This window comes from Paramormyrops kingsleyae, chromosome 24, assembly GCF_048594095.1.
Source record: "Paramormyrops kingsleyae isolate MSU_618 chromosome 24, PKINGS_0.4, whole genome shotgun sequence".
Lineage (NCBI taxonomy): Eukaryota > Metazoa > Chordata > Actinopteri > Osteoglossiformes > Mormyridae > Paramormyrops > Paramormyrops kingsleyae.
In genome coordinates, this window is record NC_132820.1 from 25706318 (window position 1) to 25725132 (window position 18815).

Sequence of the window (18815 nt, forward strand, 5' to 3'; positions counted from 1 at the left end):
CTGCTGAAGGTGCCTGTCTGCTTCCTGCTGCTGAAGGTACCTGTCTGCTTTCTGCTGCTGAAGGTACCTGTCTGCTTCCTGCTGCTGAAGGTACCTGTCTGCTTCCTGCTGCTGAAGGTGCCTGTCTGCTTTCTCCTGCTGAAGGTGCCTGTCTGCTTCCTGCTGCTGAAGGTGCCTGTCTGCTTTCTCCTGTTGAAGGTGCCTGTCTGCTTCCTGCTGCTGAAGGTGCCTGTCTGCTTCCTGCTGCTGAAGGTGCCTGTCTGCTTCCTGCCGCTGAAGGTGCCTGTCTGCTTTCTGCCGCTGAAGGTGCCTGTCTGCTTTCTCCTGCTGAAGGTGCCTGTCTGCTTCCTGCTGCTGAAGGTACCTGTCTGCTTCCTGCTGCTGAAGGTGCCTGTCTGCTTTCTCCTGCTGAAGGTGCCTGTCTGCTTTCTCCTGTTGAAGGTACCTGTCTGCTTCCTGCTGCTGAAGGTGCCTGTCTGCTTTCTCCTGCTGATGGTACCTGTCTGCTTTCTGCTGCTGAAGGTGCCTTTCTGCTTTCTCCTGTTGAAGGTACCTGTCTGCTTCCTGCTGCTGAAGGTGCCTGTCTGCTTTCTCCTGCTGAAGGTGCCTGTCTGCTTTCTGCTGCTGAAGGTGCCTGTCTGCTTTCTCCTGCTGAAGGTGCCTGTCTGCTTTCTCCTGCTGAAGGTGCCTGTCTGCTTCCTGCCGCTGAAGGTGTCTGTCTGCTTTCTGCCGCTGAAGGTGCCTGTCTGCTATCTCCTGCTGAAGGTGCCTGTCTGCTATCTCCTGCTGAAGGTGCCTGTCTGCTTCCTGCTGCTGAAGGTGCCTGTCTGCTTCCTGCTGCTGAAGGTGCCTGTCTGCTTCCTGCCGCTGAAGGTGCCTGTCTGCTTTCTCCTGCTGAAGGTGCCTGTCTGCTTTCTGCTGCTGAAGGTGCCTGTCTGCTTTCTGCTGCTGAAGGTGCCTGTCTGCTTTCTGCTGCTGAAGGTGCCTGTCTGCTTTCTCCTGTTGAAGGCGCCTGTCTGCTTTCTCCTGCTGAAGGTGCCTGTCTGCTTTCTCCTGCTGAAGGTGCCTGTCTGCTTCCTGCTAAAGGCGCCTGTCTGCTTCCTCCTGCTGAAGGTGCCTGTCTGCTTCCTGCTAAAGGTGCCTGTCTGCTATCTCCTGCTGAAGGTGCCTGTCTGCTTCCTCCTGCTGAAGGTGCCTGTCTGCTTTCTCCTGCTGAAGGCGCCTGTCTGCTTCCTGCTAAAGGTGCCTGTCTGCTTTCTCCTGCTGAAGGCACCTGTCTGCTTCCTGCTGCTGAAGGCGCCTGTCTGCTTCCTGCTGCTGAAGGTGCCTGTCTGCTTTCTCCTGCTGAAGGTACCTGTCTGCTTTCTCCTGCTGAAGGTACCTGTCTGCTTCCTCCTGCTGAAGGTGCCTGTCTGCTTTCTCCTGTTGAAGGTACCTGTCTGCTTCCTGCTGCTGAAGGTGCCTGTCTGCTTTCTCCTGCTGAAGGTACCTGTCTGCTTTCTGCTGCTGAAGGTGCCTGTCTGCTTTCTCCTGTTGAAGGTACCTGTCTGCTTTCTCCTGCTGAAGGTGCCTGTCTGCTTCCTGCTGCTGAAGGTGCCTGTCTGCTTCCTGCCGCTGAAGGTGCCTGTCTGCTTCCTGCCGCTGAAGGTGCCTGTCTGCTTTCTGCCGCTGAAGGTGCCTGTCTGCTTTCTCCTGCTGAAGGTGCCTGTCTGCTTCCTGCTGCTGAAGGTACCTGTCTGCTTCCTGCTGCTGAAGGTGCCTGTCTGCTTTCTCCTGCTGAAGGTGCCTGTCTGCTTTCTCCTGTTGAAGGTACCTGTCTGCTTCCTGCTGCTGAAGGTGCCTGTCTGCTTTCTCCTGCTGATGGTACCTGTCTGCTTTCTGCTGCTGAAGGTGCCTTTCTGCTTTCTCCTGTTGAAGGTACCTGTCTGCTTCCTGCTGCTGAAGGTGCCTGTCTGCTTTCTCCTGCTGAAGGTGCCTGTCTGCTTTCTCCTGCTGAAGGTGCCTGTCTGCTTTCTGCTGCTGAAGGTGCCTGTCTGCTTTCTCCTGCTGAAGGTGCCTGTCTGCTTTCTCCTGCTGAAGGTGCCTGTCTGCTTCCTGCCGCTGAAGGTGTCTGTCTGCTTTCTGCCGCTGAAGGTGCCTGTCTGCTATCTCCTGCTGAAGGTGCCTGTCTGCTATCTCCTGCTGAAGGTGCCTGTCTGCTTCCTGCTGCTGAAGGTGCCTGTCTGCTTCCTGCTGCTGAAGGTGCCTGTCTGCTTCCTGCCGCTGAAGGTGCCTGTCTGCTTTCTCCTGCTGAAGGTGCCTGTCTGCTTTCTGCTGCTGAAGGTGCCTGTCTGCTTTCTGCTGCTGAAGGTGCCTGTCTGCTTTCTGCTGCTGAAGGTACCTGTCTGCTTCCTGCTGCTGAAGGTGCCTGTCTGCTTTCTCCTGCTGAAGGTGCCTGTCTGCTTCCTGCTGCTGAAGGTGCCTGTCTGCTTTCTCCTGCTGAAGGCGCCTGTCTGCTTTCTCCTGCTGAAGGTGCCTGTCTGCTTTCTCCTGCTGAAGGCGCCTGTCTGCTTTCTCCTGCTGAAGGTGCCTGTCTGCTTTCTCCTGCTGAAGGTGTCTGTCTGCTTTCTCCTGCTGAAGGCGCCTGTCTGCTTTCTCCTGCTGAAGGTGCCTGTCTGCTTCCTGCTGCTGAAGGTGCCTGTCTGCTTTCTCCTGTTGAAGGTACCTGTCTGCTTCCTGCTGCTGAAGGTGCCTGTCTGCTTTCTGCCGCTGAAGGTGCCTGTCTGCTTTCTGCCGCTGAAGGTGCCTGTCTGCTTTCTCCTGCTGAAGGTGCCTGTCTGCTTTCTCCTGCTGAAGGCGCCTGTCTGCTTCCTGCTGCTGTTGGTGCCTGTCTGCTTCCTGCTGCTGAAGGTGCCTGTCTGCTTCCTGCTGCTGAAGGTGCCTGTCTGCTTTCTCCTGCTGAAGGTACCTGTCTGCTTCCTCCTGCTGAAGGTGCCTGTCTGCTTTCTGCCGCTGAAGGTGCCTGTCTGCTTTCTCCTGCTGAAGGTGCCTGTCTGCTTCCTGCTGCTGAAGGTGCCTGTCTGCTTTCTCCTGCTGAAGGCGCCTGTCTGCTTCCTGCTGCTGAAGGTGCCTGTCTGCTTCCTGCTGCTGAAGGTGCCTGTCTGCTTTCTCCTGCTGAAGGTACCTGTCTGCTTTCTCCTGCTGAAGGTACCTGTCTGCTTCCTCCTGCTGAAGGTGCCTGTCTGCTTCCTCCTGCTGAAGGTGCCTGTCTGCTTTCTCCTGCTGAAGGTACCTGTCTGCTTCCTCCTGCTGAAGGTGCCTGTCTGCTTCCTGCTTAAGGTGCCTGTCTGCTTTCTCCTGCTGAAGGTGCCTGTCTGCTTCCTGCTGCTGAAGGTGCCTGTCTGCTTCCTGCTGAAGGTGCCTGTCTGCTTTCTCCTGCTGAAGGTGCCTGTCTGCTTCCTGCTGCTAAAGGTGCCTGTCTGCTTCCTGCTGCTGAAGGTGCCTGTCTTCTATCTCCTGCTGAAGGCGCCTGTCTGCTTCCTGCTGCTGAAGGTGCCTGTCTGCTTCCTGCTGCTGAAGGTGCCTGTCTGCTTTCTCCTGCTGAAGGTGCCTGTCTTCTATCTCCTGCTGAAGGCGCCTGTCTGCTTTCTGCCGCTGAAGGTGCCTGTCTGCTTCCTGCTGAAGGTGCCTGTCTGCTTTCTCCTGCTGAAGGTGCCTGTCTGCTTCCTGCTGCTGAAGGTGCCTGTCTGCTTTCTCCTGCTGAAGGTGCCTGTCTGCTTCCTGCTGAAGGTGCCTGTCTGCTATCTCCTGCTGAAGGCGCCTGTCTGCTTTCTCCTGCTCAAGGTGCATGTCTGCTTCGTGCTGCATCTGCTTGTGCTGCATCTCCTTCACGCACACTTTCAGCATGCCCCAAGTCTTCTGTGGCACCTCGGACATGACCAGTAACCATAACTTTGTGGGCTACATGAAAGGAGAGTCTATATAACAATTTTCTTTGCCAGTTTAATCCCATCTGTTTAAAATTATGATTTCTGCAGTTTCTTTGTTTTATTATGGGTTGGATGGTAGTCTCAACGTACCCATGATACATTGTTTTTATGGGCAGCAAAATTAAAATGTTTATAAGACTTCCGGTCGATAGGGGGATGTGAAAGGAACAAGGTAGAGGAGCTCCCGCTAACTTTTTCAAAATCCCCACTCCTCAATCTTTCAATCCATAACTAAAGTGTTATATTTTGCTCGGTTTCATTTTTTTCTTCTTTTATTCTCGGTTTTTGTTTTTTAATTGCGCTTAAATGACCTCAAAACGCGTCAAAGCGGGGGAAAAGGAGAACGCGACACCTGGCTTAAATATGGCGGCCATCACCTTACTTTTAGAGGAGCACAGAGAAACACTAGCGACCGAGTTCAGAACGTCTTTTAGTTCAATGGAAACTAAACTCGACGAAGTTCGGTCTGCAGTGCAAGACCATGGGCAACGGCTCGGGTCTCTCGAGCTTGTCTCGGAGGATCTAAGCCAGCGTGTTAAAGAACTAGAGAATGTTTGCTCCGGCCTCAGCGACAGCAATACTAAACTACTGGCCAAAGTTACCGATTTGGAGAGCCGAAGCAGACGACAAAACTTGCGCATCTTGGGGCTGGCGGAATCTGAAGGTGGCGTCCTACAGAGTTTTTTGCGGGTCTACTGTGCGACGTTTTTGGAAATGGTACGCTACCCACCCCGCCGGAGATTGATAGAGCCCATCGGTCACCTGTAGCAAAGCCGGATCCAGGACGGAGACCACCGCCTGTTATCATCCGCCTCCATCGCTATCAGACAAAGGATACTCTGATCCGAGAAGCCCGACGGAGGGGGAAGCTCAAGTACCATGGTCAGCAGATCCGCATCGTGGAGGACTATTGCCCGGAGGTTTTGGGTCAACGCGTAGAATACAGAGAAGTGATGGCCGAGTTGTATAAACGCGGACTCAAACCTGCCTTGTTGTACCCTGCACAACTCCGCATCACCCTTCTCAACGGTGACAGGAAGTGGCTACGCTCGGTCGCCGAGGCGAGGAAATTTGTGGATGGCCTACCTACTACGTTGGAATCTTCGTGAACGTCTGCTTGGATCGTATTAAACTGAATATTACTGCCTTCTTCGTGTTTGCCTTTATGGTACAGAATTTGGATGTCTATGGCGGACTCGCTCAGATTGCTGTGGTGGCTACCACGTTTATCCGCATGGTAGTTACGTGAGCACTTCACTCTGCCTGAATTTATTTACTTTTTTTTTCTTTCTCTCCCTGTTGTTTTCGGATTGTGCAAAGATGCTTATAGGCAGTCTTGAACCTAATGGTTTGTATTTCTGTTATTTTGGTACATTGTTAATATACTTTGCCAATTTTCAGCAGTATGTAAACTTGGTAATATATTTTGCGTTGGTTTTGTTATGGATATGTTTTTTCAAGAAGTTCATAGTTAACCTTGGAGTGTATTTGAGTACCCAAAATTTATTTGGGAGCTGGAGATTTTTTGAGCGAGACAGGAAGAGTTTCTTTGTGAGGGTACACAATAGGTGTCTTGGTGAACTTGCTGCTAGTTTTTTTGGCAGCCTTCCTGTTGATGGGTAGGGGGGTGGGTAGTGGGTGCGGGGGGGGGGGGGACATCCTCTAGTGCCAGTCAAATCTCAGGAGATCGTTTTGGTTATGTCAGGACTATTTTGTTATCCATATCTGGAACCTTGTCTTTCAATGTACATGTTAACCTGCTTTTTTAAGATGAAGAATGGGTAGTCATTTAAACTTGGTGAGTTGGAATGTCAAGGGTTTAAACCACCCCGTTAAAAGAAGGAAGGTGTTCTCACACCTCAAACACTATATAACACCAAAGTAATACTGGCCAATGTATATGCCCCCAATGCTGATAATGTAGATTTTTTTGAGCGTGTTTTCTCTCTACTACCGGATCTGAGCTCATACTCTCTCATACTTGGTGGTGATTTTAACTGTTGGCTGGATCCTGTGCTAGATCGATCTTCTGCTAACCCTGTTACAATTAGTAAATCTGCTTCATTTATTCAGTCCTTTTTATCTAATTATGGTGTCTCTGATGTATGGCGTTTTCTCCATCCTAATGATAGAGGGTACTCGTTCTTCTCACAGGTCCACCATACTTATTCTAGGATTGATTATTTCCTAATTGATAGTCAGTTGATCTCACTAGTTCTCTCTTGTGATTACCGGGGCATAGTAATATCTGATCATGCCCCTGTTGTGTTATCCATGACCTTTCCCGATGTCTCCCGATACAAGAGACATCTCAACTCTCCTGACAGATAAGAACTTTTTGAAATTCATGGCAGAGCAAATAATATTCTTTTACCAAACAAATTCTACACCTGGGATCTCCACCCTGGTAATATGGGATACATTAAAAGCCTACCTTAGGGGACAAATTATTTCTTATACCGTTAACCTGAAGAAAAAGGCACATGCAGAGCGGCTTGAGTTGGCCAGTCAAATTAAAGAAATAGATCAGCTTTATGCTAAGTTCAAAAATCCTGAGCTGTATGATAAACGAGTGGAGCTCCAGGCTAAATTTGACCTCCTCTCGACATATTCAATTGAACGCCAGCTTTTGAGGAGTAAGAGTTTGTTTTATATTCATAGTGATAAATCGGGCAAGATGCTAGCCAACCAGCTGAAAGGTGTCCAGGCAAAACGGCATATCACAAAAATTCGATTGGATAATGGTAACATCACTTCTGACTATTCTAAAATTAATGATACTTTCCGGACTTTCTACTCTCAACTCTATACTTCTGAAGCTCCACAAGATAGTACTCTGATGGAGAATTTTTTAAACTCTTTGAATATTCCTATGCTTTCCTCTGACAATAGGATGAGATTAGATGAACCTATTTCACAGGAGGAAATAGAGGCAGCCATTTCTTCTCTGCAGTCTGGTAAATCCCCAGGATCTGACGGTTTTCCTGTTGAATTTTTTAAAGCATTTTCATCGCTGCTATCACCTCAATTATGTTTAGTTTTGACTGATTCCCTTATGTGTGGTAAACTGCCTTCATCTTTTAATGAGGCATGCATCACCCTTGTCCCAAAAAAAGGTAAAGATCCTGTTGAATGTTCGTCATATAGGCCAATTTCCTTGTTAAATGTTGACGTTAAAATTTTAGCCAAAGTTTTAGCCCGTAGGCTGGAAAATATTATACCCTCAATTATATCTGAGGATCAAACCGGCTTTATAAAAAATCGTTATTCCTATTTTAATATGCGTCGTTTATTTGATATATTATATTCCCCTTCCGGTCAGACTCCTGAATGTATCCTCTGTCTAGATGCAGAAAAGGCATTTGATCGTGTGGAATGGGAATATTTATTTGCAACTTTAGAAAAATTCAATTTCGGATCTAAATTTATCTCATGGATAAAGCTATTATATCTGTGCCCGTACGCTTCTGTTCTTACTAATTCACAACAGTCACAACCCTTTAATCTTCAACGGGGAACACGTCAAGGGTGCCCCTTAAGTCTATTGCTTTTTGATCTGGCTATAGAGCCACTTGCTATTGCACTTCGAAGCTGTGGGGATGTTTCAGGTATCTGGAGGAGAGGAGTTGAGCATAAAGTATCCCTGTACGCAGACGACTTGTTGATTTATGTGTCAAACCCGAGAATATCTCTGCCTTCCATGATTTCAATATTTACTCAATTTGGTAGTTTTTCAGGATATAAATTGAACTTGCACAAAAGTGAGTTGTTCCCTGTGGATGGAGCACCAATTTCTGAATATTCTAATTTCCCATTTAAAATGGCACAGGACCGATTTACTTACCTGGGTATAACAGTTACAAGGAAGCACAAATGGCTCTTTAAAGAAAATTTTCTTACGCTATTGAATCATACAAAACAGTCCTTGACACAATGGTCTCCTCTTTCTGTATCTTTAGTGGGGAGAATTAATTCCTTTAAAATGAACTTACTACCTAAATTTTTGTATCTGTTCCAGTCAATACCTACCTTTATTCCTAAATCTTTTTTTGTTTCTTTAGATTTCTTTAGGGCAGCGTGTGGCTCAGTGGGCTAAGCCTGTGTGCTTATAATCACAAGGTCACCGGTTCAAACCCAGCCTCAGCACATCTGTGGGTCCTTGAGCAAGGCCCTTAACCCCCAGCTCCCTGGGTGCCCCAACAGGTGGCTGCCCTTCACGGACAACTTACTCTATGAAAAAGAGCAAGTTGAGGGAGGCGTAAAAACAATTTCCCCACGGGGATCAATAAAGTATCAATTATTATTATTATTCAGATATATCCTCTTATATATGGAGAGGAAGGCATCCCCGTTTGAATAAAGCTCATCTCCAGAAATCTAGGCGTTATGCAGGCCTGGCTTTGCCTAATTTCCATTATTACTATTGGGCAGCTAATATACGCTGTATTGCGTTTTGCTTCTATTCCCAAAACAGATAATTCTCCATCCTGGGTGTCATTGGAATTGAATTCAGCTAAAGAATCTTCTGTTTTGGCACTTCTTGGATCCTCACTTCCTTTAGCCCGAAACAAGTCAATTGATAATCCGGTTGTCTGGCATACTGTGAGAGTATGGGCTCAGATGAGAAAACACTTCAATTTAACTGGTTTTTCTCTTTTGAGTCCAATTTTATCAAATCATCTTTTTCAGCCCTCCTTATCCGACCCTGTATTTTATGATTGGCATAGAAAGGGAATTGTGTGTTTTAATGATTTGTTTTTCAACAATAGCTTCGCATCTTTTACTCAACTTTCTGATAGATTTGATCTCCCAAATACTCATTTTTTTAGATATCTGCAGATTAGACACTTTCTCAAATCTCTAATTCGGACTTTCCCTGAGTCACCAGTTATGAATGCAGCTGATATGTTTCTTACTTTGCAACCAACGCGCAAAGGGTTAATATCCGTTATTTATGACAAACTGGCTGGTATGAAATGTCCCTCTATTAATAGAATCAAAACTGCTTGGGAACAGGATTTTAACGTGTCATTGAGTGAGGACACTTGGGACTCAATATTTAAGTTGGTTAATTCAACATCTTTATGTGCCCGCCATTGTCTTTTACAGTTTAAAGTTGTGCACAGAGTTCAAATGTCCAAAGTCAAACTATCGCGTATTTACCCGAATGTGGATCCCCGCTGTGGCCTTCAGAGCCACATGTGTTGTATTTTTACTAGACAGCAACAGGTATGTATATCATATTTCAAATGAATTGAATATAACTTTTAGTAGTTTTCTCTTATTTTTTTTTCCTGAAACTCAGATTAACACTTCGAACAGCTGTGTCACATATATGAATAGATCTGTCTTTTTCCTTTCCAGGAACTGTTCTGTGAAGATCAAGTCTGCAAACAAGTTTTCAGAAAGAATGCTTCATCATGCACTGAAATGTATGAGGCATTTTTTAAAGCACCATAGAAAATAGAAAAAGAAAATAGTCATCATTATATAGAATTTGTTTAAAGAGTATTTTTTCCTGTCCATTCCTCAAATTGTCAGCTAAAAGTCTTGTTTGGTTAATATAAGCATTATTGTGTTTCCAGTCTTTGGATTATTTCAGTACATTCGGCGTCTGACCACCTTGTGTTTCCCATTTGCGTTTCTGCTTTAGTGCTCCTTGGGTGTCTGTTATAGACCGTCTCAGGACGGGCAATAAAGTGCGTGTCTTCTCTGGCAAGCAAGTCTCAGTGTCTCTGCTCCATCGGTGCCTCGATCCGCCCAGCACCGAAATGTGTTTTCATCTCGCCGTCAGTGTGCCTCTTTTGCTCAGAATCAGCATCGCAGTTGAGTGTCACGCATCCACTTTGTTTTATGGTCCAAAAAGACCACCTATTCTACAGTTAATGCTTTAAACAGATTCTTTGAGTAGGGTGAACTATGCAAAAGTGGGACACTTTTCGGCAAATGATTTAGAAAAATGTCTTGAAAACCATTTGTGTGGACATTTAGACAATCTATAATCAATATTTAAGAGTTAAATGGGATAAAACATAAAGGGGCGCTTCCCATTTCTTGATGAGCTTGTTTAGGTAAAGTGGGACAGTGGTGTTTTTATATAGAGGCAACATATTCTTTAATTGCACAAAGCAATATTGACCAAACCATAAATAAAATCATTGTCTTTAAATCCCCTTGAAACATTGCTTGGTATATTTTGCCGACAAAAATTAATATATATTTTTTTGAAGAATGTGCTTTATTTTTTAAAGACTATTTCCAGCTGTCTTTTACTAAAAACCAACATCTTAAACAATATAACCCATTATATGCTTCTAGAGCCTTATCTTTCGAAAGAGTTATTTTGTTTGTCGGTCCACTTGCCGTGCGGTCGCGCTACACTTTGAAATTCTGAGAACATCCATCATAAACATCTCACACAAATGAAGACAGTTGGTGAAGACCAAGCCCCATTGTAGCATCATACACTGTTTGTTTTCTTAAGTTGTTGATTTCTTTAAAGTAGCATAGGGCAAAGCTTAAATGTCCCACTTTACCTGATGTCCCACTTTTGCTTAACTCACCCTATTATTATACAGACGTACAGGTAAAATGCATGCAACCTATTTTGAGACTATTTGACTTGGTTTATTAATTACTAGTAGGCTAATTAAGTAGCAATTATAATGAAGTAGTAGTGCACGAAAGCTCACAATTAAGTTGTAATGGAACTACTTCGAAGTTCACCTGTTGTCCATAAAAAAAAAAAAGTCGACTGCGACCTCGTTTGACCCTATTTTAAATGTTTTTGTATGTGAGATTCGTAATATCGTTTTCACCGAGGTGATCTGAGTAAGTTTGTGTGGGTAATTCAGCAACCAGCAATATCCATCAATATGTCCGTTAACATCAGTGGTACCTGGGACATGGTCATTAATGTTAATTTTGATGCCTATATGGTTTCACTCGGTGAGTATGACGAGTTGAACTACTTTTCCCTGAAATGTAATTTTCTTGATGACCTGAAACTTCGGGTTCCAGAATGGAGTCTTCTTGCACATTTAGCTGTCGCCTGGCTGTTTCTGTGTAGCTGCAGTGTTTAATAGACCTAATATTGGATGTCACTAGTAACCAGGTCTTATGGAATATAACCCTAAATGTGTCGCCACTAAGTGGGTCACGTAACAAGGGATCCACACCAGTCCTACTGATTTGTGGCCATTTTTGTGCTTCACAAGAAAAAAAAATGGCAGCCACTCTGTACACACCGGTCCACTCATACACGCAAACATACACACAGTCTGAAAACACAGTGTCCGAGGGGGCGAGCAAAAGAGTAATCCAGTAAACAGGCAGGAGATCAAAAACCAGAAATACAATCAAACCAAAGCAAAAGTACAAAAGGGCAAAAGCAAAAATCAGAAAAGCAATAACCAAAACTGTCAAAGTCAAACTGAACTTTATTGTCATCTTTCCGTATACAAGTATACGGAATATATACAGTAGAGATTCTGTGCAAGACAAGAAGAGTGCAAATGAACTGAGAAGCATTTTAAGTAAAGTGCAGTAAACGCTAACAGCTTTCTGGCGCAGAAGCAAAGTGCAAAGTAAGATTGTTTGTGCAAAATGATTTTTTGTGCAAGTACGGTATGAATAAAATATATCTATGTGCAAATACAGTATAAATACAGTACGATACATGTGAAAATACAGTATAACAACGTATAAGTATAATATCAGAGGGCATATATGTAGCAGCAGGGTCAGTTTAAAATGTAAATTTTTTTTTTAAAAAATAGGAAAACAGTGTAGGTCAGGTGGGTTACGAGAGGGTTGAGGTAGATTGGAGGACCCTGGGGGGTAGCATGGTGTTGAGAAGCCTGACAGCCTGAGGATAAAAACTGTCGTGCAGCCTGGCTGTGATGCTGCAGATTCTCCTCCTGGATGGCAGCAGGGTAAACGGTTCATGTGAGGGTGTGAGGAGTCCTGCACAATGCTGCAGGCTTTTCGAACTGTCCTTGTGGTGAATGTGTCTCGTAGTGAGGGCAGTGGCACCCCGATGATATTCTCAGCTCTTCTAACTATCCTCTGCAGGTACTTGCGATCGGAAACGTTGCCGTTTCTGTATCAGACGGTGATGCAGCTGGTTAGAACGCTCTCAATGGTGCTTCTATAGAACGTAGTGAGGATGGGAGGGGAAGGCTCGCTCATTTCAGCCGCCGCAGGAAGTGTTGTCTCTGCTAGGCTTTCTTGGTGAGGGAGGTGCTGTTGGTCGTCCATGCAAGTTCCTCGGTGATGTGCACCCCAAGGAACTTGGTGCTCTCCACAATCTCCACAGCTGAGCCACTGACGTTAAGTGGAGAATGTGCAGGACGTGTCTGTCATACACCATAATCAAACCAATAAAGTAAACCAATAATAATCAAGCAATGAGCAGAGCTCTCGAATTGTCTTCGGCTTTTCAGGTCAAGGAGCCGGAAATGACGGAGGGTGCATTGGTAAGTCCTGGGCGGAGCAAAGGCCAAACGGAGGGCGTGCTGCAGACGAGACCTGTGGGCGGAGCCAAGCTTGCAGCGGCGCGTAACAGGAGATCCCAAACAAATGGGAAGGTAGAAATGGCAAGAGGTGGCAGTAATGCTGTGAGATCTCGCGAGAGCTGTGCGTAATCCAACATGGCAGCGTCCTACTAAAAAAAAACAAAACAAAACTTACTTCGATAGCCAACTTAACCAAGCCAAAATATTAATAATAGTATTTATAGTACTTTATCGGATAAATAAGTTCACTCATTTACATCCTGGACGAAGAAAGCTTGGAAGATTTACAGGATTACGTGGACGAGTGTTACGAACGACTCATCATGAAGAAGAACCAAGCGACTCCGTCCACGAAGAGAACACGCTCGGACTGTACCTCAAACAGCCCCTCAAGTAGCCCTTCATCGCCTGATAAGGAATACGGAGATATCCTAGAGTCCATTAACAACAAACTTTCCAGTTTTGACGCCCGACTGGCACTTGTAGAAATCCTACACAAGGAATTTCAAGCATTACGGGAATCTCTGGAGTACAGTCAACAACAGGTAGAATCGCTAGCATCTGAAAACAAGATTCTCAGAGACTCCGTAACATCCCTCACGGAAGGTATGGCGAAACTCTCCACAGAAAATAAGCGCATGAAAGAGTCCCTGCTTGATATTCAAGCAAGAAGTATGCGGGACAATTTAGTGTTCGCCGGAATTCCGGAGCGCGCAGAGGAAGACGCAGAAGCTACCATCAGAAACTTCATGCAACAAGAACTTAAACTTCCTCGGGACACCGTCAACAACATCACGTTTCATCGGGTCCACCACATAGGAGGGGTGAGGAAAGAAGCTCAGCGTCCAAGACCTATCGTGGCCAAGTTTGAACATTTCAAGCAAAAGGAACTGGTGAAAAGCCGAGGCAGGGAGCTCAGAGGAACGGACTTCAGCGTCAACGACCAATTTCCCAAAGAAATCCTGGATCGTCGCAGAATCCTGTTCCAGCTCAGGAAAAAATTCATTGCGGAGGGAGCCCGAGCTGTCATCGCGGTAGACAGACTGTATGTTAATGGACAACTATTTCGCGACCAGAACACCACTGCTTGGCTCTACTGAAACCACTTCCGACTAAGGTAACACGCATTTAACAAACTGACTTTAAAGTTTGGCAGTTAATACAGGTTTTTAGCGCACGCCGCACACTAGACGGCTTTGTCTAAAGACTATTAAGGCTGGTTCACTTTATATCCCTTACTGTTCCTCAACCCCCTTGTTTAATGTCTCACTACAGTCGCAGTTGTTGTTGTTGTTGTTATTGTTATGGCCATCATTGTCAATTTGGTTGTTATGTTAATTGTTGCATATCGATATTGACGCTCAAAAATGTTTTATCTGGAAGCAGTCTACCAGATACTATACACCCACACCGACACGTAGGTAGTCACACACTCGCATGCATAGATGCCCACTCAAACATACACGCACCCCCTCATCTTAACATCACACATGTATGCATTCATACACTCACATATACACATGCCCACTCAAGCTCAGACAGATCTCCTCACCTTAATAACACACATGGAGGCATTCACACATTGATATTTGCACACACACTAATCCTGACATATTCAGACTCATTCACACAGAGTCTTTCACATACACACACATCCATCCGTTTTAACATTAGATTGCACTCAGGGGGTCTAAGTTAGGACAGCATGAATTCACTACGCTTTGTCACTTGGAACGTGCGTGGTATTGGCTCAATTGCTAAGAGACATAAAATCTTAGAATATCTAACAACATTACAGGCAGACATTGTCCTACTGCAGGAAACTCACTTAGCCAAAACAGGACAGTGTACATTAAATTCACCAGAATTTCCACACGTATACTTAGCTAGTTATAATTCAAAACAGAGAGGTGTAGCAATTTTAATCAACAAAAGAATATGTTTCAACTGTAAAGACACTATCGCAGACCCAGAAGGTAGATTCATAATTATTAAAATTTCAGCATATAACAAAGAGATATGTATTGCCAATATATACGGTCCAAATAGTGATGACTCCTCCTTCTTCCACCACCTTTTTGCTGAAATATCATCGCACTCAGACACAGAACTTATACTGGGAGGGGACTTCAACTTAGTACTTAACCCAGAATCTGACAGACGTAGTACAGCAGCTAGTTACCGTACTTGCCAATCATCTGAAACAGTAAAACAATATATGAATGATTTCGGCCTATGCGATGTCTGGCGTACTTTTCACACCACGCTCAGAGAATACACGTTTTTCTCACCAGTCCATCATTCTTACTCCCGGATAGACTTTTTTCTTACGAGCAATACAGTTATGAAAGATATATCTGACACACAAATTCACCCTATAACAATCAGTGACCACGCACCTGTCACTATGACGGTCACTGTAAAAGTCAGTGCACCACCTTTTAAACGGTGGAGACTGAATACATCATTACTAACGGACTCAGAGTTTCTAGAAGTTATTAAAAAAGACTGGACAACATTTATTGAAACAAATGACCTGCCAGGTATCTCTGCGTGCATTCTCTGGGAGACAGCAAAGGCTGTAATACGAGGCAGAATAATTTCATATTCAGTACATAAAAAGAAGAAAGAAAAAGCACTCGAAACTGAACTAGAACAGAAAATTAAAACTTTGGAATCAGCACATGTTGCCTCCCAAGAAAAACACCTTCTCAATGACCTGAGAAAAAATAAAATTAAATTGCAAGAATTAAGAGACAAAAAAACTCAGTTTTACATACAGAGATTACGCTTGGACAATTTTGAACATAGTAATAAATCAAGTAAATTTTTAGCAAACCAACTAAAACAGAATAAGGAGAAGGCAGCAATCTCTTCAGTTACAGACCCCAATGGGAAGGCAACTCATAGCCTAGGAGAGATAAATAGGATATTTAGGGACTTCTATAAAAAATTATACTCACCTGATATTAATCCAACCAATTCTGAAATAGAAGAGTTCTTAAATAACATCGACCTACCAATATTAAATAATGAACAAATAACGGCATTAGAGTTACCTCTCTCAATAGTGGAACTTCATGATGCACTACAATGTATGCCTAACGGGAAAGCCCCAGGTCCAGATGGATTTCCAGCAGAATTCTACAAAACATTTTGGCCTCTGCTAGCACCACTCTTCCATAGAATGGTTATAGAAATTAAAGAAACTGGCAGCATCCCTCCAAATATGAATTGTGCAGACATTAACCTGCTCCTCAAACCTGACAAAGATCCTGCTCTCCCCTCTAGCTATCGACCAATATCACTTATAAATGCGGACCTTAAAATCATCAGCAAGGCACTGGCTAGTAGAATTGAAAAAGTGACACCTTATATAATACATCCAGATCAAACGAGTTTCATTAAAGGCAGACAGTCCACTAACAACATGAGGAGACTAATTGGCGTAATAGACTACTGCAACATTCAAAATAAGGAAGCCATAATCATGTCATTGGACGCAGAAAAGGCTTTTGACAGGGTCAACTGGAAATTTCTAATGGCAACCTTACTAAAATTTGGATTTCGTGAGAACTTCGTAACCTGGATTAAAATTTTATACAGTTCACCTAAAGCCTGTGTAAAAACGAATGATCAAATCTCCCCAAGCTTCACTCTCAGAAGGGGCACTAGGCAAGGTTGTCCACTTTCTCCATCACTATTTTCTATATTTATTGAACCATTGGCAGCAGCAATTCGGAATAATAATAATATCAAAGGTATTCAAACAGCAAGTATAACCCATAAAATTAGTCTTTATGCAGATGATGTATTACTTTTTCTTCAAAATACACAGGGTTCCCTCACGGAGACGATAAGACTTATAGATAAATTCTCCTCCATATCAGATTACTCTATTAATTGGGACAAGTCGACTACTCTTCCAATATCTTGTGACTTCCAGTCCAATCCAACTATCCCACTTCAATCTGGGAACATTAGATATCTGGGTATTAACATTTCTGCCAAGCTGTCAGATCTGACGCGATTAAATTATAGTCCGCTGCTTAAAAAGATAGAAGATGACCTTGCACGGTGGAACAATCTACCCACATCACTTCTGGGAAGAGTAGCTACAATCAAAATGATGATCCTACCAAAAATTAACTACATGTTCTCAATGGTTCCGAGTCAACCTCCGCGGACTTGGTTTAAATCATTGGACTCCTTAGTTTCAAAATATCTATGGAAATCCAAACCACCACGAATAAGTTTAAAAACTTTACAGAAATCCAAAAACTGTGGGGGTTTGGAGCTTCCCAATTTCTACAACTACTTTCTTGCCAATAGATTGATATATGTCCTAAAATGGACTACGCAAAATAACTTAGACCTTAACTGGTTGGATATTGAGCAAACTTTCTGTAATGATATTCGAGTCGAGGACCTGCCATTTATCAGCCATATACTTAAACGACATTGCTGTTTTAAGAGCATCAACATCAGCACATCGCTGACAGCCTGGTGGGAATTTCTTAGAATAAACCAAACTTCAGTGGTCCCATGCAAACTGACACCCATCTGGAACAACCCTGACATCCTGTTAAATAAAAAAGTGATAAACTTCCTGGCTTGGCATAATAAAGGAATCAAGCGCCTCGAACATATAATCCAAGACAATTGCATGATATCATTTGACAAAATTACAGAAACTTATAACATTGAGAAAAACAAATACTTAGAATATCTTCAACTTAAATCAATAATACACAATAGATGGTGCCGTAAGCAATTAGATCTGGAGCTTTCACCTAAAATAGCAAACTTCTTAATAACTCCAACTAAAAAACTACTGTCTAGGATTTACGTGCATCTAGCAGAATCTGATACAACGCTCTCACTCCCTACCCACAAATGGGAAAGGGATTTACTTATCAATCAAGACACTAACTTCTGGAGGCAAATTTGCTTGAATACCTTTCGAATGAATCGGAACTCCAACCTGCAGCTTTTACAATACAAAATTTTACACAGAACACACTACACAGGGCAGAGGATGTTCCAGATGGGTATCAGAGATACTGACATATGCCTAACTTGTAAGACGGATGCACCAGATAATTACCTGCATGCTTTCTGGTATTGCACACCGGTCAACGAATTCTGGCAAAGGATTTGTGAAGACTTATCGACACACCTAGGGCATCCCATCCCACCCTCCCCCTCACTCTGCCTGCTTGGGGACCTCACTGACACTAATATGGACATGAATAAATCTTGCATGCTTCTCACAGTACTAACCATTGCTAAGAAAACAATCCTTCTGAACTGGAAGTCAAAAGAGAATTTAAACATAAATCTGTTCAAAAATCTACTCTGGGATTATGTTTCCATGGAGAGGATGTCTGCCTGTAAGAAAAATCAATTGATCGATTTTGAAGACAGTTGGACTCCAATAATGAATTTTTTAACGTAATGTCGTCAGGGGTGGTGGGGCCTTGCCGTCACCGTCCCGGGTTGGGGGCTGGGGGTGGGGGGGCTGGGTTGTTGGGGTCCTCTGGTGTTTCTCTTGGCTGAGGGCGCGTGGTCAGTGTCTCTGGGTGGCCGCTGGCCTGGCCTGGTGGGGGCGGTGCGGGGGTTCTGCCCCCGCGGGGTGGGTGGCGCGCTGGGGGGGGATCGGGGGGTGGGGCCTCTGGGTTCCGCCTGGGCCGCTGCGCTGGGGTGCGTGGGTTTGGGGGCGTGGGCTCTATCTGCTGGGGCCGCTGCTCCGGCTCCCGGGCGGGTGGTCGCCCGCATGCTGGGGGGCCTGGTCTGCCCGGGCCCGTTGCCTGGTGGGGACGGGTCGTTGTCTGCCGTTGGCGATTCCGGCGCGGGGCCCTCGGGCACTGTGGGGTGGTTTGGGGGGGGCGGTGGGGGGAGCCTCTGCCTCGCCTGGGGGGGGGGCTGGGGTGGCCGGGGGGCGGGGGTCACCCCGCCTGGCTGGTCCGGCTCCCCGTTTGCCGGGGGGGTCTGGGGTTGTCCCGTCCTTGGCCGCTAGCTGGGGTCTCATCGGGCGTGGTGGGGTGGGTCTCTCCCGGTCTGCGCCTGGGGGGGGGGGGGCGTTCCCTGCTGCTGGGCTGCCTGTGCCGCCCCTGAACACCTCGGTTGGCCGTCCCTGCCGGCTGTGCGGGGTCAGGGATGGGGACTAATCGGGGCCAGTCGGGGATCTGGCCCCGGTGCCGGGGGGGGCCCACTCCTGGCACGCCCTTATTGCTCCCCTGGGTCCAACACCACATTTCACACAACACTAGGGCCTTGAGGGGCGGTGGGGAGGTGCGCCGAGACACTGCCCCTCAATTTTTACTTACAT